Source organism: Triturus cristatus, chromosome 12 (genome assembly GCF_964204655.1).
Source record: "Triturus cristatus chromosome 12, aTriCri1.1, whole genome shotgun sequence".
In the NCBI taxonomy this organism is placed as follows: Eukaryota; Metazoa; Chordata; class Amphibia; order Caudata; family Salamandridae; genus Triturus; species Triturus cristatus.
In genome coordinates, this window is record NC_140595.1 from 861,272,231 (window position 1) to 861,297,268 (window position 25,038).

Genomic DNA, 25,038 nt, shown 5'->3' on the forward strand with positions numbered 1-25,038 from the left:
AAAAAGAAATTCTCAAAAGGTTTAATACATGCAAGACATGGGTTAAAAGGACTGATTGCTACAGCACCTCATTCAGAGATGCCCGAGGCATTCCTCCAGCGAGAAATGGATGCAAAGAGAGGGATAAACGAACAGCTGTAGGAAGCTGCCTCTTTATGTGATAGATCAATAATCTGAACTACTCTGTAAAGAGTCCAGGGGTTCCTTTAGTAATGCACAGGGACTTGCTATGCAATCTCAAAGTGCTCTATTAGGGGGTAGTGTGGTCGAGCAGCCTTAGACTTAATATAGAGGAGTGCAAGTTCCAAATACACACAATCATTAATAAATGACAAAACGACTCAAGAAGGAGATTCACACTAATTCATAAAAATAACAAGTATCTTTATATATGTTTAGGCATCAAATAAAAGTCATTCAGGTAAGTACGTTTTTAAATATAAATTCTTTTCACTTTAAAAAGTGGACACTAAGTGCTTTTACTGAGTTCTGCAATGCTATCCAATGGAAGGAAGAACAAGTTCTGCAAACAGGTATCGTACGGTGTCGGAGGGATGGGCGGAAACAAAATCGAGGAGGCCTGATAAGATGCTCAATTGTGTCCACTTTTATTTAGGCCGCACAAGACAAAACAAAAATCAATACGATTGGATGAGTGGTTTTCTCTCTTCTTGTAGATAGGTAAAAAGTGTAGAAGAGTAGGATCTGCTTCTTATAGTTACCCCCACTTTTTGCTGATGTTTCACTGTTTTCGACTTAGTCTGACTGGGATCCTGCTAATCAGGACCCCAGTCTATCTGCTTACTCTCTAAATTGATTACATGTACTTTAGGTACACTCCAGATTGGATTCTGGGGTACCCTTATCAGTCCCTAGTATATCGTATACTATGTACCCAGGGCATAGGTACCCCAGAGGCCTCTCAGGGGCTGCAGCATGTATTATGCCCCCCCTGGGTGACCATTCAAAATGACACCACAGGTCTGCTACAGCAGCCTGTGTAAGGTGGTGCATGCACTCCTTACTTACATATAGGTTCACTATATCTATCCATATCCCTGCACATATATACCTATCAGTCACCCCTATGGCAGGCCTTATCAATCCTGAAGGCAGGGTGCTGGGTTTTATGTGAGAGGGTGCCCAAGCATGAGCAGAGCCCCTCTACAGCCTTCGGAACCTATATTCCGGGGTTGTTTGTAATGCAGCCAAACCATATATACTTAAGTGCATTATAACCTCGCAGTAAATGCTAACTTTAAAACGGCTGCATGGAAACATGTCGTATTTGGTGTCAAACACCTTGGAATCATACCTCCACACCAGTAACGGGTGTGGGAGGTATGATTCCACCCTACTAGAGGGAGGAATATGACAACACCGGTACACCCAGTACCAGCTTTACAGAACCTGGCATCACAAAATGGATGCTGCCAGCCACAGACACGAGTCTGCCCTCCTGCTTCTGGACGAAAAACTCTGGCAGGGGAGGCTGGACAATAGGTTTCCTGTCACAGGGAGGTGTGACCACCTCCCAGACAGGCGTTAGTGTATTGTGGCTGGGTGGGTGCACTCAGATTGCTTTGATGTCTGCACTGGGGGCACATTTGGTGTCCCTGTGCATAATCCAGCTCAAACCGGTTGCAGAGGCTATCAGCCCCTGCTCTGGTGCGAAACTGGACAAAGGACATGAGTGTAGCCACCTCTATGTCCAGAATCTCCCAGCATCGGAGTAGGAGTTTGTCCCACCCCTTCCTCAGGTATAAAGTCGGAACCCCTGGCTACAGGACTTTAGATTTACCTGGACGAAACTCTGCTACAGAATCCAAGTACTTCAACTACCTACACTACGCTGGATGAACGAAGAATCTCCCATTGGAGTAAAGGAGTTACTCCCCTGCAAGGCAGGCACCTGAAACGCAACTGATCGGTTAGCATCCACGCAGCTCCTGAAGGACTCCGAAAATTTAGCAACACAGGAGGTGGGTTCCCAAGCTTCCCCAAGGTCGACGTCCTCTCTGCAAACCCGAGACCCGCAGCCCTCGTGGTGACTGTGCAACCCGTACCCCTGGACACCGTGCACATTTGCAGCAGCATATGCTTCTTGGCAATCCCGGAGGATGTGCTTTGGGCTACTTGTAGTCTAGACCCCGAGCAGTGATTCCACCGAAGATTACCGGCCTACACTCCACGAGTGTTCCGTGGGCTGGTGTTTTGTGATTCCTCTCAAGGTCCCTTCGCGATCACTGGTCCGTCAACCTGTGGGTCCCTGAGTAGGGAACTTTAACTTTCAGTGGGCTTTCCTGATTGTTTCAAATGTGCACGGACTCTCCATCGCTTGGGGAGTCCCCAGGACCTTGCTGGTCCTCACCAAAGCATCTTTTCTCTGACTGGTGGGTTACAGTTGCCAAGGTTTGTTGGTCTACAATCCGGACACTGACCCCCCCCCAGCACTCGACATCCTTCGTGGGACAGCTCGCCTGCGGACTCTGGTCGTCGTCGACGTCTCCTGGTCCCCGTGGCTGCTGAGTCAAGCTTCACCTCTTCTCACCTGAAGCACCCAATGTCGGTGGGCATTCGTCTATCGTGCCCCTGGTCACTGGCAAGTGACCCAGACTCTGTCCCGTCTGCTTTCACGTTCTTCTCAGCTCCGATCCAGGCTTGGATCACACCGGACACTTCTCATCTTCTCGGCAGCAGCACTTCTTCGCATCACGCCAATGAAATCAACTAGCGTTTCCAACACCACTTGACCCCTATGCACCCGGCTCCTCTGGGATAGTTAACACGGGTACCTCGGTACTCTCAAGAACGCTGGCCTTAGAACATTCTTTGTTTCAAAGGATTTGCTTAGAGTCCTCTCCTAAGTGTCCTTAATCTTTAAAATTTCAACCGCGACTTTCCCATAGGATTGTACGGAGCTCACGCCTGTGTTCTCACACTGCACGCGTCCCTCCGTGGGTCCCCTGTGTCACTACCTTGGGTGGTTCCTTGGGGTCCCAACGACTCTACGTGCTCTAGGCACTGTGTCTAGTCAAGTCGTGGTTCTTATACCACTTTCTTAATATATGGTTGGGTCTCCTCCTGGAGCCCGCTGTGTATTGTGCTATTTACTGTCGTTTTAGTGCTTTAATATTGTGTATCTTGTTCTCTAATCTCATAAAGAGGTTAGTAGAGAATGTTTAGTAATAAATACCAGTCAGTCAAATAGCTTTATTTCGATAACAAGTATCATAAAAGCATCATCATTCTTACAATCCAGTAATAAAAGATACAAGTTATCATAAAAACATTAATAAAAAGTAGGTATGCACATTCCATCAAGGCATAACATATAAGCAATTGTTCATTTTGTTAGCAGTTATTAAATAACTCGCTAATCCCAAAAACAAGATGGAGAATTCATTTGTACATTCAATAAATAGTAAAATGTAATTAGTGAATAAAACTAATTAAATGAAGTAAAAAAGCATTAAATCTTTTTGGGCTATTTGAGGACATTTGAAAAATATAAAGAAGGGATCGCAATATAGTATCAGACCTCCCTGCATAGACAAGCCAAATACAACCAAGGTACTTTGCCACATCACAGACAAAAAGGGATCTTGGGTCCGATTTCAGAATCCGCAGAGCAGCACAGTGATCCGAGGTACCCAGCTGTCTACAGATCGGTTTTATCCATCTTGATCTAGCCCGGGTGTATACTGGGCATGCAAACATGAGGTGGGCCACACTCTCTTTTGGTGCCTCACAACAGGGGCAACCCGCAATCGTCTGATGAGGGGGGGGGGGGGGGGGGGGGGGGGACTCCATTTTGCAATTAACTCGCGAACCAAAAGGGAGCCAACCCTGAACTGTAAGTAGAGTGCCCTATCTCTTGGACTCTGAATAAAATCTAAATATGGTTCCAGAAGTATGTGCTGCTTAAACTGATAAAAATCTTCTGTCGGGGGGACGTGGCTAACCGCCGACGGGAATGGCCGATCGGTAGCTTAGCTCCGGAGCGCCACTCCCAAAAATCCGATTAAATTGAAGTCCCCCGGCCGGATCCTCGCCCGAGTGTCTCCTTGTATGCTGTGGCAGCCTGAGAGGTGTGGGCGAAGTTTGGGGCAAATCGGGACAATATCTCGGAGAGCGCTCCACACATCGGATCACCGGGAGACACCTTCGCCAGCGGAAGTGAGGCCGGGCGGCGGGGGCGTGCTACTTTAGACCGCTGCTGAGGCCCAGACCTTGTGGAGGCGGTAGCTACAACCGGAGCATGGCTTGTCGCCGGGACTGCGTCCTGCCGCGCAACTACTGACTATTGGGCGAAATAAGCAGCCCAGAGGACGCGGAGGTGCCACACTTGCACCGTTGATCCGGGAAGCCCCACGGCTAGATCGTGTGTCTACGTCACAGTGAGTACCGCAAACCCGGGTGGAAGCCGCCCCGCAGCCCCGGAGCCTGAAATAATTGGACCCCATACGCCGCATAATTAAACAGGGCACTACCCTGAGCATCGCAGTGGCTGTGGGCGATAGTGGCCCTGGACTTCCTTGGGTCTCCCCATAGCCTTGAGTGACCGGCGCGGGCACCACTGCGCAGTGCTGCTCCCATGGCCCGGAGGTGTTTCAGGGAAGGAGCTGACTAAGGTGTGTGTTATGGTAGGAGACAGAGAGACAGGATATAACGATACCTGCACACCACCAGGAGGGAAGAAGTGAACCGCCACCGCTGCACTAGGGGGTACTAACTGAGATGGTGTGACCTCGTGGATTCGTTTGGATTACTGAACCCCCGCCCCGTGGCCCGGCTGAAAGAGGCGCAGTGGGGGACACAGACGGCTGACCCTTGGGGACTAGCCAGAGAGGGGGTTCACCTGGTTCCGGTTGTGCGGCTGGCCCAGGGAGCTGTTACGAACAGGGCCGAGCTGGACAGTGTGGATTCCACCATGACGAGGTGGTCGCAGTGAAACTGAGTCAGTGACTTGTAAACAGGGTGCCCCACGCCAAAACTGACAGGCCGAGTGGAAGATTCCACTGCAGGCAGCAGGGAGTAGCGGTCGCACCCCGACACAGTGTGGCGACCACTGAGACGCGTATGACATGGCGTCTGGACGTAATAGCCGGACGGCGGCGCAGGTCAAGTTGGATAAATTCGCATGGCACAAGCTACAGAATGAGGATCGGGGGCGACGGCCCCCAATGAGGCCATGGAACCCACGACTAAAGATATCCCCGAGGCTTTCACGACGGTAAGGATCTCCCTCGAGGGACGGATCGACACAGTGGCAACAGAGGTGGCTCGGATTCGGGAAGATATGAAGAAAACGGCGGAACGATTGAGCACAGTTGAAATCACCGCCAAGGAACTTGTCACAGATACCACCCTTTTTAAACAGATTACCGAGTTGGGTACTTCCCACGAGGCAATGGCCCTGCAGCTGGATGACTACAAAGGAAGAATGTGGCCTAACAACGTCTGCATTCTTGGTGTGCCGGAGCGTGCCGAGGGGCAGGCCGCTGATCTTTTTGTTGAGGAACTAGTTCTTAAACATTTGCAACCATGAGGTCTCTCCAAATTCTTTTCAATTGAACGGGGCCGGCCGAAGCCGGGTGAGCCCCCGCGGCCGCTCCTAGCCTGGGTGTTTAACTTTCGAGAACGCAATGTTATCCTTCAGACGGCGAGAATGGCCCCGCCACTAAACTACGAGAACAGTAAGATCACGTTCTTTCCGGACTTTACCTTGAGGGTGCAGAAACAGCGCCGCAGTTTCCTGGCGGTAAAGCGGGCCCTCCGGGACCAAGAGGTTAAATACGCAATGATGTTCCCTGCCAAACTGAGGGTGGAAGCCAATGGCAAGGTGTGGTTTTTCACTCATCCGGAGGATGCTTGGGACTGGTTAGAAGGCTGGCGCACGGTCGGAAAGAAATCGCACAAAGGGTCCTCAACTGCTGAGGGAACTGAAGACTGGCACCACCAGACACGCTCTCCTCCACACTCTGACAGCGATTCCCAGAGACACTCAGGTGGGCGCTGAACTTGAGGTCTGGTAAGACTAAGTTGTATGCACTTAGAACTATGGAAGCCCTCACGAGTGACTTAGTGCAGTGGCACAAGTACTGTTCCTCAATTAAACCTGTTAAGATACCATGGTTTGGTTGGGTGGGTCAAAAGGTCCCGGTGACAATTTAAGAAGTGAGCCCAAGTTTGATGGGTTGGCCCAAGGCCCTCATGAGTCATTTAATGTCATGATTATTGAACAGTTTTTCTCCCTTTAGTTTGTCCTAGAGTTTCTACTTCAACTGAGTAGACCAGGGTCTACCGGTGATTGTAAGTGGACACTATTACATAGGCGCAGGGTGGGCCAAGTGGGACCACCAATTTGTGTTTTACGTCAGGGGGTGGTCGGGCCGGGGTGATTACTGTGTAATGTATGCATTTCGGGTTAGGAGTGGGGTTGCTCACATTCCCTGAAGTTGTTTAAGGGTGGGCGACAGGCACTCCGCATGTTCGGGGTGGCGGGCGGTTTCAGTTCCGTTATGCAAAGGGGAAGGGGGGGGGGGGTTGGTAGAGACCTCAATTGGGATGGACAGGAATGGGGTTTTTTCTGTTAGGGGTTTTTTGGTTCTGAGTCCTTTGCAGCAATGAGTAATGACTATTGGACTGTTAATACCTTATTTGGCATCAAAATCTTAAACATTAACGTTATGTCTCACAGCATTGTAATGCAAACTGGCAGACTTGAGATCGCTCTGGTGGGAGACTCTGGGGGGACAGGAGCATCGAACTATCCGATGTAGCTGTGGCATTGTTGGCATATTCTGATGGCACCTGGTCAAGGTATTAGAGTGTCCACCTGGAACATAAATGGACTGGGTGACAAAATTAAAAGGGGCATTGTCCTACAATATATACACCGGCATGCGCTTTCCATAATTCTGCTACAAGAGACCCACCGGATAGGGAATTCGTGCATGGCCCTGAACAAGAAGGGATACCGCATGGTAGCACATTCGGGTGTTACCACAGGACCTAGGGGGGCGGGGGTTCTCCTACGCAAAGGGTGCCCCTACGTGGTACATAACACCTGGACAGACGCTCAGGGCAGGTACGCAGCATGCACAGGTACGTGGGAGGGTAAAATCATTAATGTGGTTTCAGTGTAGGCCCCACCTGGATTACAACGTCTAACATTGAAGGATGTTGGGGCGTTGCTGTTGGACTTGCCCATGGGATCACCGGTCATGGGGGGAGACTTTAATCTATGGACAGCCTACTCGACTGGTTCCCATCCCGACGCGACCCGAAACAAGACTCACAACTCAAAGATTTCACTAATGCTCTGGGGATGGTAGATATATGGAGATGGTCGCACCCACACTACACACACTTCACGTTTCAGTCAGGGGTACATGGTAGCCAATCCCATATCGACTATCTTTTCACTCATGCCCAAGGCATAAACCATTTCACTGACTCAACTTGCTTTCACCCACTCCCCCATTTGATGGTGTTTGGTTCACAACGCACTAGAAGTCCCAGTCCCATCATTAAAGAAAACCTTCCGCAGGATACAGACTATTACTAGACTATTACTTTGAAGAAAATGTGGGTTCGGTAGAGTCGGCGGTGACACTCTGGGGTGCATATGAGGTGGTGATTAAGGGTAGGGCGTTGTCTCTGATAGTGGGCCACAGAACCGAGCGTAACCGGAGGGTAGTCGAATTGGCAAGGGAAATTTTGAAATTGGAAGAGGCCATTTCTCGGGCCCCTGATCCTGTCACTCAGCATTGTGTCAAAATTAAAAGACAGGATTAAAGACAGCTCCTTTTGGAGGACGCCACTATGCGTTCCCTGGCTACTCGTCACCGGATTTATGAACAAGGTGAGCGCACGGGTAAACTTCTGGCGTGGCTGGAACACAAGGAACAAGCGGCGAGATGGGTGCGCGCAGTTAAGGGCCCTGATGATGATTTGATAACTGACCCACAGGGTATAGCTGATGCCTTTGCGTGTCATTTTGAGCAAATATATAGAGTCCCAGAGGCTTCACCAACCTCAATGGCAGCGGATCTCCCGACCACTATAGAGGTAGTATGCATTTCCCAGCAAGTTAGAGAAGCACTGGAGGTTGACATCTCTGAGCTAGAGTTCCAAAAAGCAATACAAGATGTTCGTGCTGGTAAAGCGATGGGTCCTAACACTTCCTATCAAGCTTCTTAAACCACTGGCAACGAAGTTAGCGCCCCACTTACTGAACCTATATAATGAATGCTATGAATAAGGGCTCCTCCCGGCGGATATTCGTACGGCTGGCATTGTAGTTATTCACAAACCCAGTAAGCCAGCGGAGGATTGCAAATCGTATCACCCTATTTTACAGATCACGGTGGAAGCCAAAATCCTGGCAAAAATCTTGGTCAACCAATTGCTGCCGTATCTTAAGGATTTGATTCATCCAGACCAGTAGGGCTTCATGCCGGGTAGAAACACGACTCGGAACCTACGACGTATACATGGAGTACTGGGCCGAATAGACACCATTGAGGAGGAAGCTATTTTATGGTCACTCGATGCCACAATGGCATTTGACACTATAGAATGGGAGTATCTGTTTGCTGTCTTGGCTCGTATGGGGTTTGAACCCAAAGTGATTAGATGGATCAGACTGCTATATACGCAACCCACGGTGCACGTCTCGGTTAACAATCATCGCTCCGCCTCTTTACCCCTTGGTCGTGGCACAAGGCAGGGTTGCCTGTTGTCGCCACTCCTCTTTGCCATGGTGCTAGAGCCACTTGCTGTATGGATCAGGAAAGACCCGGGCATAAGGGGCTTCAAATCGACGAACGACCATGAGGACCGTATATCGCTCTATGAGGACGATAACTTGCTCTATTTGGGCTCTCCAGCGCGCTTGATACGACGGGTGTTGCACATCTTTCATATATTTGGTGCACATTCAGGGTACCAGATAAATTGGTCCAAATCCCAGATGTATGCACTCTGGGGAGAGCCCCCAAATAGTCCTCAAGGTTATGACATTCCAGTAGCAAGTCAAAGTTTCCGATATTTGGGCATTTTTATTACATCCGATGCTGCACTCTCTTTCAAACGGAATCTGCTGGGGCCCCTACAGCGGTTTAGATCGGATGTTAAGCATTGGCGATCACTGCCCCCTATTCTCTTGGGATGTGCATCCCTGTTTAAAATGCTAGCCCTGCCATGCTTTCTCTACGGCCTGCAAAACTTTCCCAATCCGGTTCCTCATTCCTACTTTCTGCAAATTGAAGGGGTGGTGCGGGGATTGCTGTGGGAGGACCGACCTCCCCGGATTGCCATAAACAAACTTACCATGGGATGGTATGCCGGAGGTATAGGATTGCCGGACATGCGCCTCTATTATCAGGCATCGCAGCTGACGGCCATTAATAGCTGGGTCTTCGGACCGCATGATGATCCTAGTTTTCGTATGGACCATTGGCTAATGGGTAAGGGGGGCAACAATAGGGCTCTATATACAAAACATCGGAAGCTGCAATTGACTGGCCCCACGGCACGGATGGTGGAAGTGTGGCATGGAGTCCAGCGTAGGCTGAGGTGGCATGGGCGACTGACTAAGGCGACCCCCTTGAGGGAACCCAACATTTTGGGCCGCCTCAGTACCTGTCCGGGTTTTGATAAATGGGACATGATTGGGATCTCTACAGTGGGGGACATGTGGGTAAAAGACAAAGAGGCAACGTTTGCGGACCTTCAAAATAAGTATCAACTTGCTTCTTCGGAGGCTTTTCGTTATCTCCAAATTAGCCATGCTATTGACTCGGCCCTCCCGAAGGATACCCCCCTTCCAGATTCCTCACCATTGGAGGACAGACTATTGCTGGACACAATGGACCGCAAGGCCATTTCCCTCACGTATAAAAAATTTGTGAACAACTGACTCGTACCCAATACTGAAACTAAGGTTGAGCTGGGTGAAGGATCTAGGGGAGATGGCCGATGAGGATTGGACAGAGGAGCTAGCCTCTCCCCGAGAGGTGGCAATTCCTATGCGACTTCGGCTGGTCCAGCTCAAGATTCTTCATAGGGTCTATTTTGACGACAAATTGTTATTTAGGTTGGGTAGGAGACCTGATCCGCTCTGCCTCCGAAGGTGCAATCAGACTGGCACATTCACACATTCTCTGGGACTGCCTGCCCATACAACAGTATTGGAAGGACGTTACCCGACAACTGGCTAGGGCTTGTGACAAACTCATTCAACCGTCTCCCACACTCTGCCTCCTAAATATCTGGGAGGCCACTGACCTCTCGCAGGCGGAGCAGTCGTGGGCCACGATGGGTTTGACTATTGCCAAACGCAATATTGCCCAGAAATGGGGGGCAGACATGACACTTCACGTAAGGGACTGGGTGAAGGACATGGACCATGCCATGATTCCCAAAAAAACGGTGTTCAAAGGGTGGGGGTGCCCTCGAAAATGGGACCATAAGTGGGGAAAGTGGAGCAAATATAGGGGTGAGATTTGCATTTCTCCTACGGTGGAACTGAAGAGGGAGAGAAGAGCATTGTTGGACAGAGAGGGAGAGAGGATGGTAGGCCCCACTCCGGGCAGCAGAGGATAAGAGGCTATAGTTGGTGGACCGATCGGTGGTTTTCTTACAGTGTTGTCCAGGGTACACTGCTGTCACTATGGAAGATGACACCTCCATTAAAATAACAGATTTCTGTATCCCTGATCCTATAAATGTGGTGAAACTATGCTGAGATTTTGAGTAACCTTGCCAAAGATGTGTGTATAATGCCTTGCACTGCTGCATTTTGTTATCTTCTGTCATCCTTCCTGCTCTGGGATTACTGAGTTCCTGTGTGTCGACCCAGGCCCAGTTTGCTTTTTTGAGATCATCTTTACTGGGTGGATTCTGGTCTTCCCAAGAGTCTTTAAGGCCTAGGGCAAATACTAGTTTCTTAACATTGTTTATCCAGCTGACCCTATGGTTGCCGTCTAGATTGATTACCTCTTTAAATGCGGTGGCATATTTGATGAGTTTGGCAGTTCGCAACAAGCGGCCCCAGTAAAACAGAGGTCTTGATCTAGCAATGTCTCTGTAAGAGCGTCTTCCCATATCACTTATCAGGGGCTTGAGTGGGCATTTCCCAACACCTTCCCTACTGTTACGTGGACTGGAGTTGGAATAGTAAATTACACTTTTTTAATGTTAGCACGCCATCTAGTGCAAGTCGATGTAAAGACTTGCGTTGTAATGTCCTGCGTTGTCAATGCACTCGCGTTGTAAAACTTTCGTTGTAACAGCATGCGTTGTAACGTCATACATCCACTTCTCACAAATAGGAAAGGGGGGGGGTTATATTTCCCTTTTTTATAGTTCTTTATTCTTGGTTTTCCCGATGTTTGTAACTTCTTTCTCCACAGGTCTGTGCTGCAGTATCGACGTCCCCAGGTGGCTCGAGAGAAAGGCAAAAGGTACGGTAAGTAAGGGGTTTCTTTCCTAAAAGAAAAGAATAAAGAAACAAAATGGGATAGGACAGTCTTCACCACACCCAGAGTGAATGTCCTTGTCTTGAGGTAGAAATGATTAGATAACTAGCTTCTGTCCGTTGTGGTGTGGTTCAAATTAGGGACATCCTCAGACAGTGAGTGTGCTACTCTTTACATTTTCTCTTCCTTATCTTCTAGAGGTGGCTAGGATGGTTTGTCACTTTCACAACCTTGTGCTTTCTTCAGCTTTTTCTATGACATAGGCCCTTATGGTTTCCTAAAACAAAACAATCTTCTCGTGGCCTCAGACATAATGTTACTACAGCTATGCCTCTACTCGGTTATCGCGGTTGGAAGGGGGGGGGGGATGAGGAAACTATACATATATAGCGTTAATAAAGTTATCAGCCCTGCACAGTGAGATCACACATAAATGAAAGGAAAAAGAGAGAGAAAAGTAAAGTGAGCCAACCTATAAATTAGCGTATTGCTTTTGTATTCCTCTCTGGACACTCACCGCAGTAGCTGCAACTCTCCCCAGAGTTGCGGCGGGATTCCTGGCTTTCCTGGGCCATCCACCAGTCCTCCGTCCATACGTCTGGATTTTAGTCCTCGGGAAGGTGCTCCACAGGACCGGGTCCGGTCGCTTCCGCCTCTTCGGAGTTCGGTTCCTCCTTTACGGCCCCCACAGTTCCGAACGCAGCCTCTTCTCTTTGATCTTCCTTCTTATTTCCGCGTTCTCCCCTGGCGTCGTCCTCCTTCCAGTTTACCCCTGCTTCCTGTGGGCCTCTCTCTTTAGGGCCAGCCCAAGGCGGTGATTAGTCCTCTCGCCGGGCGTGACCCTCAACAGCCTGTTCAGGAAAGGTGGAAGGGTTAACCTCCAGGTGTCTGCATTCCGGCATTCCTGACGCCATTGCATCCGGCCAGGCGGCGTCAGGTGAGTCCCGGAAACTGATCCCTGTCCCTCCCTCACATCCAGACACTTTCAATACCAATCTCCAGGAGTTAAGGCGAGTGGTGGGCAAGGTCAAAGGCAGCACCAACAGTTCACCACCAGCCGCACGGGGGCAGTCAGCTGCAGGGTGCAAATCCGCGTCAAGAGCCCAGTGTGTTTCAATCAGGATCGGTCACTGTAAAAAGAGGCTGCAGGCTCTGGCGGGGAAGCCGGTCAGGATGAAGCAGCAAGTAGGCTCAGACCTTGCGATGATTGGGGGCAGGACACCTTTGGCCTTCTTCTCCAAGGCCCAGGAAAGCCAGGTGCAGGGGAGTCCTTAGGTGTCTGGTATTTCCTTAATGGAGCAGGCACGGTACAGGGTTCCAGGGTGCAGAGGCTGCAGATGACGTGAGGGAGTCCAGGAGGGGTGAAACCATGAGGTGCTCAAGCTCTGGAGAGCTGGGGAACCTTGTTGGCTCACTTCAACTCGTGCTGGAGGCAACAGGTGCAGTGTGTTTTTTTTTACATAGTTTTATATAGCGTAAACTTGACCCGAATCGAGCGCTTTACATAGCACCAGTTGCATTACATGAGGACACATTAATTTTTTTGTTAGGCATGGGGAGATTAAGTGATTTGCCCAGAATCACAGGATGTTCAGTGTCATTGCCGAGACTCGAACCCAGTTCCCCAGATTCGAGGTCGACCACCCTAGCCGTTAGGCCAACTCCTCTCACCAAATATGATTTATGCATGAATTTGTTCCTACATCTTGCAACTGAAAAGTAGCTAATGGCAATGCAATTTCAAACAGCAAGCAACAGCTTCACGATTATATATCAAAATCTGGATAAAATACTAAACTAAAAGAGCACATGGAAGTGTGGCCAGGGAACACTCTGTAATAACATCAACTTGCAGTACTAATTCCTTCCTTTTTTTTCCTTTTTTACAGAAGTTCCAAGATAGATTCCCTCAAGTCATGAAACGTATCTGTTCTCTCATCACATTTATAGTTTCTATGCAAGCCAGCCTTGAGAGATTCTGCATCCTTTATCAGGACCGCTATTTTGAGTTTTGAGTTCTTTATGTTCACAATATCTATATATTTGCTAATTTAGAGATCTCTTTATTTACTAGTAATGTCATGAAATAATTGTTCTCTTCCCTAGCTTACGTTCATCTTTACAATACTAATCTCCAAACAAATCTTTCCCAAAAGTGTCAAATGAAAGAAGTCATAAATGCGATCAATGACATCACTTTTTAAATATCTTTAACAATAGCCATTCTCTATTAAATGTAAGTTTGTTAGGTTTTTTTTTGGGGGGGTGGCTCTTATCCGGTCTTATTTTGATATATGCTCTCATAATTCTGTGATCATTCAATCTGCAGTTCTTGCTATTTCCATCATATTCCTCATATTATGTTTGTTAAAACTGAAGATCTATACAAGAGACACTTCATCAAGGAACAAAGATTTACTTTTGCACTACCTCATAAGTATGTCTGTTGAGTTCATAGAGGTTATCAAAGATTGTTTAAGCTGCTGGTATTACCTACCTGCAAGAGATGAAGATTCACCTCTGATGCGATATCTTTCAACAACCCCCTTCTACCACTTTACCTTAGGTTTTATGGCAAAAATGTTTTTTATGGCAAAACTTCTAGATTTTTTAAAACGCTTTTCCACTTAACAATTTTACTATTTATGCTGGTTAATGCACAGCTGTACATCTACTTGAAAATCTAGTACACAATTTCTATTCCTACATAGTTTTCTTATAAACCAACGTGAAGGCTTTTAAATTAAATAATTGTAAACTTTTTTGTTAAACTTTTGTAACAAATATTATACATTTGGCTTTTAAGGCTTTTGAAATTGCCCCAATTCAGTTTCCCCTTTTCTGGTAAAGTTATAGAGCTCATAACTTTCTTCAGCAAGAACGCATAGTGACAGTTCTCAGTAACTGGGAAGCCACAACCTGAACTTCTGGTGAATGTTTATATGCTTTGTGTTGATACATTATTTTTTTCTTCTCCGGAAATATAGAGAAACAATGTGTCTGCTAAAATCATGAAACAAGACAATACATGGATATATTTTGAAAGACATGGGAAAACAGGGAGAACTGACATTTTAATGCATGCACTCTAACTCAAATACCTAAATTCAACTTTCCGCATCTTTCATGGTTATTGGCACTCTTGAGCATTACTATAGAACTTTGTAACCTCCTAATGAGCTCCTATGACTTTGTTGGCAAGCAGCACACTGCTGTAGAACGGATCACAGAATGTAGAACTCCATTGTTATCATCAATATACCATCTGTAATTGTGTCCTTTACACCTTGGCTTAGCTTCCGGTGTTCGAACAGATTCAGTCCAAAAGCCAGTAGCTCAGCAGGTTTTTCTCCCTTTATCTGAAATGCTTCAACATAATCTTTGATGTGGTCTCCGTATGATGCGTTGTTGCTTCAGGTCCAGGGTTTTGGCAGTTACAGAGGCCTCAGAGTCTTCTCCTTCGGAGTTCTTTAGAACACGTCCGCTGTACACGGGAGGTCTTGCTCTTTAACAAAGGCAGGCAGTCCTCCTAGGTTTCTGGAGTTTGATTTGATTTTGAAATTTAAAAAGCGCAGCAAACACCGAGGGCATCAAGGCTCTGAAGATCAGCCGTCCGGAAAAGGTCCGCCATTACACCCACAACAGATAGAGAATTAACCAGAGAATAGCAATGTCTTAAAAGCCTTTCTGAATGGCAGCAGATGAGGGATGGCCGTTATGCTGAATGGAAGGGAATTCCAGAGTTTGCTTGCGGCCACAGAAAATGCTCTTTCGCCCCATCTTTTTTTTTTGGGTTCTCGGTACCGCAAGAAGCAGTTGGAGAGATGAGCCGAGGGGTCTGCCAGGGGATTGCTAGCTAAAGATGGTTTTTAATCTTGTAGGATAAGGGAGATGAAGCACCTTATGTACCATACAGAATGATTTAAAGCGAATGCGCTTATTGATAGGGAGCTAATGCAGGGTTTCTAGTCCCTTCCCAGCAGATTGCCTTCTGGGAATGTCCAGAACATGTCTTGCCAACGCATTCTGCACCACCTGGAGTTTATGCTGCGTATTCTTGTTCGAGTCCAGGTACAGCGAGTTACAGTTGTTCAGTCAGGACATAACTAGGACAAGAGCTACCTGCTTATGTGCCGGCCTCTGGATGAGAGGGAAGATTTTATTAAGCATCCTAATAATCCACATGCAGGTGGAGATGGTACAATTCATTAGGACATTAAAATCTGAAAGAGACCATTAGTTATGGATTCCTTACCTTAGAATTACCCCCAGGCGTCAGACTGGATCCGGAGAAACTTTTTTGTAGCAGTACCCCTGCGCGTCGGTAGGTGTTGTCGGTCGACTCTGCATTCGCCGTCGTTATCGCCGGGATGACGTCGTATCTACTTAGACGCTGCCCCTGCGTGCTGACATCAGTTCTTTCTTGTTCCGCATCAGCAAGCGCAGATCCAGAGAGAGAGGGACCTCTAGTAAATTTTTGACTGTGTTTTTAAAGTTTTTGTCGACTTCTTTTTCGAGTCGTTCCACTCCTGGTTCACAGGGATGTCACATCTGCAGACTGGCTTCAAGCCTTGTGACTCCTGCCACAAGCTGATGTAGGTGACGGACCCACATGTAGTGTGCCTCTGGTGCCTGGAGCACGACCACGACCCGAAGTCATGCCCCGACTGTCCGGCCATGGCCCGAAGTCTTTGCGGGAGCGGTCCCGAAAGCTTCTTGCGGCCCGGCAGTCGGCTCACCGCCACTCAAATTCCCGGTCGAGAGGGAGGTCGCAGAACCGGTCGCAGAGCCAGCGCCACCACTCCTCGTCGAATTCTTCGTCTTCGGGTAAGTCGAAGCACAAAAAGAAGGCGAAGACGCACCGTCTGTCTTCGCGTTCTCCCGGTCCATCGCCTGCAGTGACGCGGGATGCGGAAGGCAGTCGCCCCGCCCCGCCCGTGGAACCTGTTTGGTCGGCTCTGAGCCTCACTCCCTTTCCGGGAGCCGGAGCGACCCCTGCCCAACTTCGTAGCTTTTACGAAGTCTGTCGCGGCTGTGTTAGCAGCTTACCTGAAAAACCACTAACCTGACTAGAAGACAGCAGGGACGATGTTCGAAGAAAAGGTCCTTCTTCCCGATAGCGCGGCTTCCCCCAGAGAGGAAACAACTACTCTGGGAACTGGCGCCCCACCGGGAGAGAAGGGAGTGAAGAAACTGGTCTTGAAGACAGTGCGATGGAATCTTTCGACGAGCCTCTGATGTGCCGGGGCATCGGGGAAGGGTAGCACCAACTAGAAGGGAGCACAGGCAGGCATCAGAGACAGTATACGTCCCCCGGCCTGCAATGCCTACTACCCTCTTTCGGAAGGACCCCAATCAGTTCCCCACGCAGCTTACCTCAAGGAGTGGGGGAAAGGATGTTGTAGTTCCTTGGACACCAATGTACTCAAGGAAGTGTAACAGTTAAGTAATAGGAGTGACCGGTACGGGTGCGGGTCCAGTCGTGTCGTCCTCCACTGAAGTCTTTCCTAGCCTGTACGCTGTTCAATTCACAGCGTGCATCTCGGTTTCCAAGTTTCCTCAAAACGAGTCAACGCTGTTATCGGCACAGCGTGAAATGTGCAGCTCCTACTGACGGAGTGTTTGGAAAGCTGTACTACGCGTTTTCAAGCACGCGTTTAAGGGCCTAAGTACCTAGTAACTAAGCGAACACGCTCTGTTCTCCTAAGGGAAGTTTGCAGGAGAGGAACCAAGGGTCTCGTGCTCCAGAGGAGCCCTACCTGTTCCTATCGAGATGTCGTCAAGTGTGAAGCAAGCGCCCGACCTCCGGCGGGGAAACACCTTCCGCCCGGCGCTATCCTGGACTGAACGAATTCTCTGGAAGCAGCTTGATCGCAGGGTGAATCTGGAACGTAGTTTTCACGCCCGACCTCCGGCGGGGAAACACCGTCCGCCTGGCGTGCTGGAACGGAATAGGATTGTCAAGCCCCGCTTCCTGGACTGGGCGGGGCTTAAATAGCTGCCCAATCAGCAAACGCGCGGTTTCATAAGCCGCGAGCTCGCGAAACGGGACGCTGTGGGAAATGTAGTTTTGTAACCGGTTGTCCGACAGCCGCGAGAAATACAGGCCATGACAGCCCTCCACTCCATCTTTGGGCAGCCCGACTCTGCCGGCGTGCCTTCGGGCCCAACGGACTCGGCTGGGGGTTCTATGTCTTCGATGCCGGCGGCTTCGGCCCCAGCGTGCCCCTAGGGATCCAGGCCTGGATCCAGATCGGATCCAGATCGGTGCCGGTCGACATTATAACACCTCCTCTGGCGTTGAATCCATTGGCCACATCTCCACCCATTCCAACGCTGGTTGTGTCCCCAACCGACGTTGACCCAGCCTCCCCCTCGACATGGACACAGAGCCAGTCGAAGTCGAACGATGCCGGTACTGTGCCCTTGTTCTACCCTGGTGTTCCCTTTCGCCCTGAGTGACAACCAGAAAAGGTTGAGGAGAACTGGGAGGGGTCTGTGGACCCTATGGCAGACCAGTTGGATGAACCGGACTGGAGAGAGGAGTTGGGTGAGGCCAGTGGTCTGGACACTTCTCCAGACCTTGGCATGCTTTCTCCCCCTACCGTGGCTATGGTGGAGGAAGCATCTTATCCTGTGGTGTTGCAGAGGGCAGCTGAGGCCTTGAACCTTGAGCTTCCTACGGTTGCAGTTATGACTAACCTCCTGACCGTCAGCGGCCTCTTTGGAGCCCCTGCTGCTGTTCAATGAGGCCCTCACGGACATCTTTCTGGGCACTTGGTCCAAGCCTAGCACAGCAGCCCCTGTGGATAGGAGGACTTCCCGACGCCACAGCCAGGCCCCGGGCAACCCCATTTTCCTCTCCCAACACCCTACTCCCAAGAGCTTGGTGGTACAAGCCTCTACTTCCAAGGGCGCATTCCCTACCGCTCCACCTGATAGGGAATCCAAGAAGCTTGATCACCTTGGGAAGAAGATGTTTTCTTCTGCCAGCTTAGGACTGCAGTCGGTGAACACCGCATGTCTCTTGGGCCATTACACCCACTCTGTGTGGGGTACAGTCGAGCAGGTGCTGCCACAGTGCCCGGAGCAAGTAGGGCAGTCCTCGCCCGTGCGGTTGCTGAAGGTAGAGATGCAGCGAAGGTCACCATACGATGTGGGCTGGACACCGCCAACTTGCTAGGCAGGACGATTTCAACGTCGGTAGCCCTGAGACACTACGCCTGGCTGAGGTCCACTGGCTTTGTGGGTGATGTCCAATCAACTCTTTTGGAAATGCCCTTTGATGGCCGTCGCTTGTTTGGCGACAAAGCGGACAACACGCTTGAACGCTTTAAGGATTCTAGGGCTACGGCCAGATCCTTGGGCCTCGCTACCACCTCTCGCCCCGCACCGTCTGCTTTTTGCCCCGTTTCGTGGCTGTGGAAGGGGTGCCCCAACACGTTCCACCCAGAGCCACAGGCCTGCGCAAACTGTTTAGCCTCTGCACGGCCGGGGATGTGGGACCCAGCATCGTGGGTCAGGGGGCCAGCGGGCAGGCCATTCCCCCTTCTGCAGCAGCCTCCAAACCTTCCTAGTCCGACCATCCAGGGCCACCAGTGGCCAGCTGGATTCGCCATCACCTCCCCCACTGGCAGAACATCATGTCGGACAGGTGGGTTTTGCAGATAGTCTAAAGGGGCTACCCCCTCCCCTTCGAGACTACCCCTCCATCTAATGCCACCTACATCCCACCGCATGTCGGAGGATCACTTCGAGGCCCTTCTCCGCCAGGAAGTTTTCGGCTCTCTTGGATAAGGGAGCCATTGAGTGCGTCCCTGTGCCAGAAGGAGGTTGTGGTTGCTACTCTCACTACTTTCTGGTGCCCAAGAAGGACAAAGTCCTGCGTCCTATCTTAGATGTCAGGGATGTCAACCGCTTCCTCTGGAAGGAGAAGTTCAAGATGTTGATATTGGCTCAGGTTCTGTCTGCTCTCGACCCTGGAGACTGGATGGTAGCATTGGACTTGCAGGACGCCTATTCCCACATTCCCGTCCTGCCGGCCCACAGGCATTACCTACAGTTCACAGTAGGTCATGACCATTTTCAGTTTACCGTGCACCCCTTTGGCCTAACTAGTGCCCCTCGGGTGTTCACAAAAGTGATGGCGGTGGTTGCAGCTCATCTGCGCAGATCAGGGGTCTAGTCTTCCCCTATCTTGACAATTGATTGTTGAAGGCAGGCTCGCCCCAGGCGGTCGTATCCCACCTCCATACTACGGCGGACCTCCTGTATTCGCGGGGGTTCAGGATCAACGTGCCGAAGTAACACTGGATTCCCTCTCAGAAGCTCCCTTTCATCTGAGCAGTTCTGGATGCAACGCAGTTTCGTACTTATCCCCCCAAACAGCGAGTCCAGGATATTCGGGCTATGATTCTGATCTTTCAGCCTCTATCCCGGGTTTCGGTCAGAATGACCCTGAGGCTGCTGGGCCTCATGGCCTCCTGAATCCTGCTGGTGGATCATGCCAGGTGGTATATGCGGGCTCTGCAGCGGGACCTGAGGTTTCAATGGACTCCGCATCAGGGGAATCTTTTAGATTGAGTCCAGATCTCGGAGGGCACTGCACACCAATTGCAGTGGTGGCTAACGAACCAGGATTGGGTCAACGGCAGATCCCTCTCCCTTCCCCAACCAGAGTTCACAGTGGTGACAGATGCCTCACTCCTGGGATAGGGCAACCACATGGGGAAGGTGGAAATAAGAGGCCTATGGTCTCCGGCAGAGTATGGGCACCACATCAACCTTCTGGAGCTCCGGTCGATTCGTCTTGCACTGAAAGTATTCCTTCCTTCTGTCAAAGGAAGAGTAGTGCAGGTGTTCACAGATAACAACACCACCATGTGGTAATGCAACAAACAGGGCAGGGTGGGATCGTGGACCCTGTGTCATGAGGTTCTGCACCTTTGGACATGGCTGGAACATCAGGGCATATCCCTGGTGGGTCAACACCTGGCAGGTTCTCTGAACACCATGGCGGACAAACTCAGCCGCAGGTGCATGATGGATCACAAATGGCATCTTCACTCGGAGTTGGTGCATGGTCTCAGCAGTGGGGAGAGCCTTGGTTAGATCTATTCGCCACCGAAGAGAACGTGCAATGAACTAAACTTCTAGAAGAAGTCTAAGTTCATAGAGGAACGTGATCTAGGACCTGGGGGTCTGTAAATCAGAAATCCCCGAATGAGCAAGTGGCTGAGATAATAAGTTTAAAATGAATGGCTTCACAGGTTTGTAGGTTGAAGCCTGATTCTACAAAGCATTTAAACTGTGATTCAAAAAACAATATCCAGGTCCCCCTCCATTCGTCCCACCCTGTCTACCCTCTGAATGGAGTAGTTAGCCGGAATAGCATCGACTAGATCGGGCCCTCAGGCTATGTTAGCCCAAGTTTCGGTGATGAAGACCCAGTCGGGTTCAGCTTCAGCTAGAAAGATAGCAAACTCCAACTTATGTTTGATAAGGGAGCAAGCATTTAGCAGTAGACCACTATAGCTCTCTATTTTTTAAGTGCTAGAGTTAGCAGGGTTGCAAGTAAGTTAACCGAGCCTGTATGGCCTGGGAGGACTTAGGTATAGGGGCATAGAGTAGCCACAGGAGATACAAGAACATTGCGAGTGCTCATACCCACTCTCAGAGGGAAAGATAGCACAAGAACAAATATTCTCCCCATTTTTTCAGCTTTAACAAGGCTTCCATTGAGTAGGTAAGACTAGTGGATTGTTCTCTATCAAAACGGCCAGAGTCCAGTGCGCCAGGTGCAGTCCGGGCACGGACGGGCTTGCCTTCGGCGTGCCAGCGGTGTGCCCGCTGCGCATCCGCGTACACACGGGAGGTAAGTAGCAGTACACTAGACCACTGACTACAAGATAGTCCTTCCTCTACGGGAGACCGGAAGTGTATAGGAGCCTCCCTCCGCAACAGTCGAACAGGAAATGCTTGCGGTGGACTGGGGAGGCAGCGCTCACAGCAAGGCAGAGGTGAGAGTAACCATAACTGCTAAGAGGGAAGCCTTATAAAAAGTTGAAATTAGCTATTTAAAAATCACACCTAAGAGTGTCTGGTCAGCGTTTCCATGCGCGTTTCAACCAGAGTAGCACGAGTAGAAATGGCGGTGAGCCCAGGTGTACCAGCACAGTCTACTCTGTTAACAGCTGCAGGACGAGTCGACTTTGGCACAGTTTTCGACGAGGGATGCAGACAGGCCAGCAGGGTTGGTACCAGGTCTGCTGCTTCTTCTGTCCCAGAATTCTTAAGTATGTCGTCACAAAGATGGCTACTTCTGAAAAATCTTCTCCACCTCGCAGTAGCCCACCTTAGGCGTGGTACTAGCCTAGAAGGGGCACACCCACCTGACTAGCTAATTTTCCCACCTGTCCAGGTGCCAAGGGGGCTCTGGACAGGGGGTGGCTTTCTCTCTTTTGAGGGAAGTCAGATTCGCATTAAAAAGGTGACAACTCTTTTTAAGATTGTTGGCCTAAGGAGGCTAATCAGAAGTTCATCCTGTCGGAGGGGGTGTTACACCCTCTTCCCGGACAGGCTTTTGTTCTGGGCCTCCTGAGAGCCACGGCTCTCACCCTAGGAGGTCAGAACAGCCTCTCAGGTGGCAGGCTGGCAGAAACCAGTCAGCAAGGACACCAGAGGCTTGTAGGTTAGCAGGGGGTACCTCTAAGGTGCCCTACAGTGCATGTATTAGTACTTTTGACACTGGCATCAGTGTGGGGGATGTTTGATGTTTGATATCAAGCATCCCGATATTCCAGCTGGTCTTTCATGCTGGGTTCATGCAGGCTTCTAGGGGAGTAGCAGTCTTGATACAACGCAGGGTCCCATACGTACATGTGCAACAGTGGCTGGACCCGCAGGGGCGGTCCCTGTTTCTTCGGGGCAAGATTGGGGAGGACTCTATTGTGCTAGGCTGTGTATACGCCCCCTCCCCTACAGTGGTCCTTGTTGGAGCGGTTGCTCTCCTTGTGGGCGGACATGCCGGACGTGGCCGCGGTGGTGGGTGGCGATTGGAATGATGTTATGGATTTGGGGAGGGACAGGAGCAGGGCGGAGGGGGCCTGGGTGGCACTCAGCACACAAAATTGCACTCCCTGGTTAGGAGCCTTGATTGGTTGGACACCTGGCGGCACGTACATGGCGATAGGAGGGAATTTACGTACCTCTCAGCGGTCCATAAGTCTTTCTCTCGGCTAGACTATGTTTTCGTTCCTCGGACGATTGCAACGCGGGTATTGTCCGCTGGGATCCTTCCTAGGAGACTGTCGGACCATTCGCCGGTATTCGTGGTGCTGAGGTTAGGTAGGGGGCGGCAACCATTTTGTTGGCGACTAGCAGTGTGGAATTTACAGAACGCCGAGTACGAGAGGCTTATGAGGGAGGCGATTGCGGACTACTTTGTCGCTAATGCGGGGTCGTCCCCAGTGCCGTAACACTTTGGGAGGCACTGAAGCCCACTCTACGAGGGGTGGACATTGCATGGTGCGTGGCGGTCCGTAGGAAGTGTCGAGATGGGTTGGTTAGGGCCGAGGCGGAGACTGAAGGGCTTGAGCGTCGATGCCGGGAGGAGGGCGGCGGACCAGGGGTGCGACAGCTACTGTTGGCGAGGCAGTCCTACGCCTCACTCCTGATGGATGAGGCTCACCAAGCATGGCTTGCTACCTGTAGCAGAATCTACCAGTGGGGCGACAAGTCGAGCAAGATGTTACATCGGCTCTGCCAGGGTGCTTTTCATCCCCAGGTCACCCCGGGGTGCTGGATGAGAGAGGGGCGTCGATAATTGACCCTATTACCAAAGTGGAGAGCTTCGACGCTTATAACGCGGACCTATACCTCTAGGGAGTGTTTGCCGGAGGCTACGGTAGACAAGTTCATTGAGGATCTCCCGCCCAGAGCTGTGTCCGACAAGACGTGCCGGCAGTTGGAGCTCCCCCTCTCGGAGGAGGAACTGGGTAAGGCCCTAGGTGAGCTCAATTCTGGGAAGGCACCGGGACCCAACAGGTTCCCAAGCGAGTTCCATCGTCGATATAATCTACAACTAGCGTCTTATTATCGGGCGGCGGTGGAAGAGGCCAGGTAGGCCGGTCGGCTCCCACCGGACTGGCGGCACGCAGAAGTGGTGGTGTTCCAGAATCCTGGTCGGCCCCGGGAACAGCATGCTTCATACCGCCCTATTTCCCTCCTCTATGTTGAGGCCAAGGTTCTGGCCAAGGCCCTGGCTAATCACCTCCTGCCTCACATTTCGGCATTGGTTCACCCGGGATCATGCCTCAGAGGGCGACGCGGCACAACATACGGCGGGCACACGTAGCACTGGCGGCGGTCCGGCGGACGGGGGAGCCGGCTGCGCTTCTACTGGCGGACATGGACAGGGCGTTTGATTCCCTGAGCTGGGCTTATCTGTTCGCCCTCCTTTGACGGCTTAATCTCGGTCCTCGGTTCCTGTCGCATGTGATGCTCTTGTATACCGACTTGACAGCATCGGTCCGAGCGGTCTCGTCCAGCTTTCCTATTCGACGTGGTACCAGACAGGGTTGCCCCCTGTCGCCCTATCTCTTCGCCCTCGCCATGGAGCCGTTGGCGGCCTGGGTGCGTATAGATGCACAGCTGAAGGGATTTGAGTGGGCCCCCGGCCTTTCGGACAGGATCGCATTATATGCGGATGATGTCCTATTCTTCTTAACGGCATTGGAGAGGTCGGGCCGCGCATACTGGAGATAATGCAGATTTTTGGGGAAACGTCCGGGCTGTATATGAACGCCCGCAAGTCCACACTGTGGGTCTTAGGACCTCGGGTGAGAGTGGGCATGTGGGCGTCGGCGCTACAGCTGGCGAAGGGAGGACCTAAGTATTTGGGAGTCTTCCCGTCGGAGGGGCCGACGCTATCATGGGAGCGGAACTTGGTACCGGTGTGGGAGCGCGTACGTGCAGATCTTTAAGAGGGTTGCGCTCCCCCGCTTTCTCTATCAATTACAGAATCACCCGTACCCGATCGCGCCTCGCTGGTTCCGACTGGTGAATTAGGCGCGGAGCCGATTCCTGTGGGGGCAGGGAGCGGTGCGTGTGGCATTGCGCACATGCTTTCTCTCCACTTACTGTGGAGGCCTGGCAACCTCAGATATCCTTTCATACTACCAGGCCTCACACCTGTTAGTCCTCAATGAGTGGTGGTATGGGGACAGGGGGGACCCGGCTTATGCGTTGGAGCGGCACCTCATGGGGCGGTACACTGTACACACAATCCTCTATTCGGCGAAGTTGCGGGGTGCACTGCCGCCGGTGACAAGGGCGTTTGATTCCCTGAGCTGGGCTTATCTGTTCGCCCTCCTTTGACGGCTTAATCTCGGTCCTCGGTTCCTGTCGCATGTGATGCCCTTGTATACCGACTTGACAGCATCGGTCCGCGTGGCGGGAGCAGTCTCGTCCAGCTTTCCTATTCGACGTGGTACCAGACAGGGTTGCCCCCTGTCGCCCTATCTTTTCGCCCTCGCCATGGAGCCGTTGG

General features: G+C 50.8%; 1 protein-coding gene across 5 annotated transcripts in view; it reads right to left on the reverse strand.

The window, feature by feature from the left end:
• The window catches only part of LOC146783125 (uncharacterized), a 252,211-nt gene that overhangs the window by 128,693 nt on the left and 98,480 nt on the right, over positions 1–25,038 (reverse strand). The window lies entirely within an intron of this gene.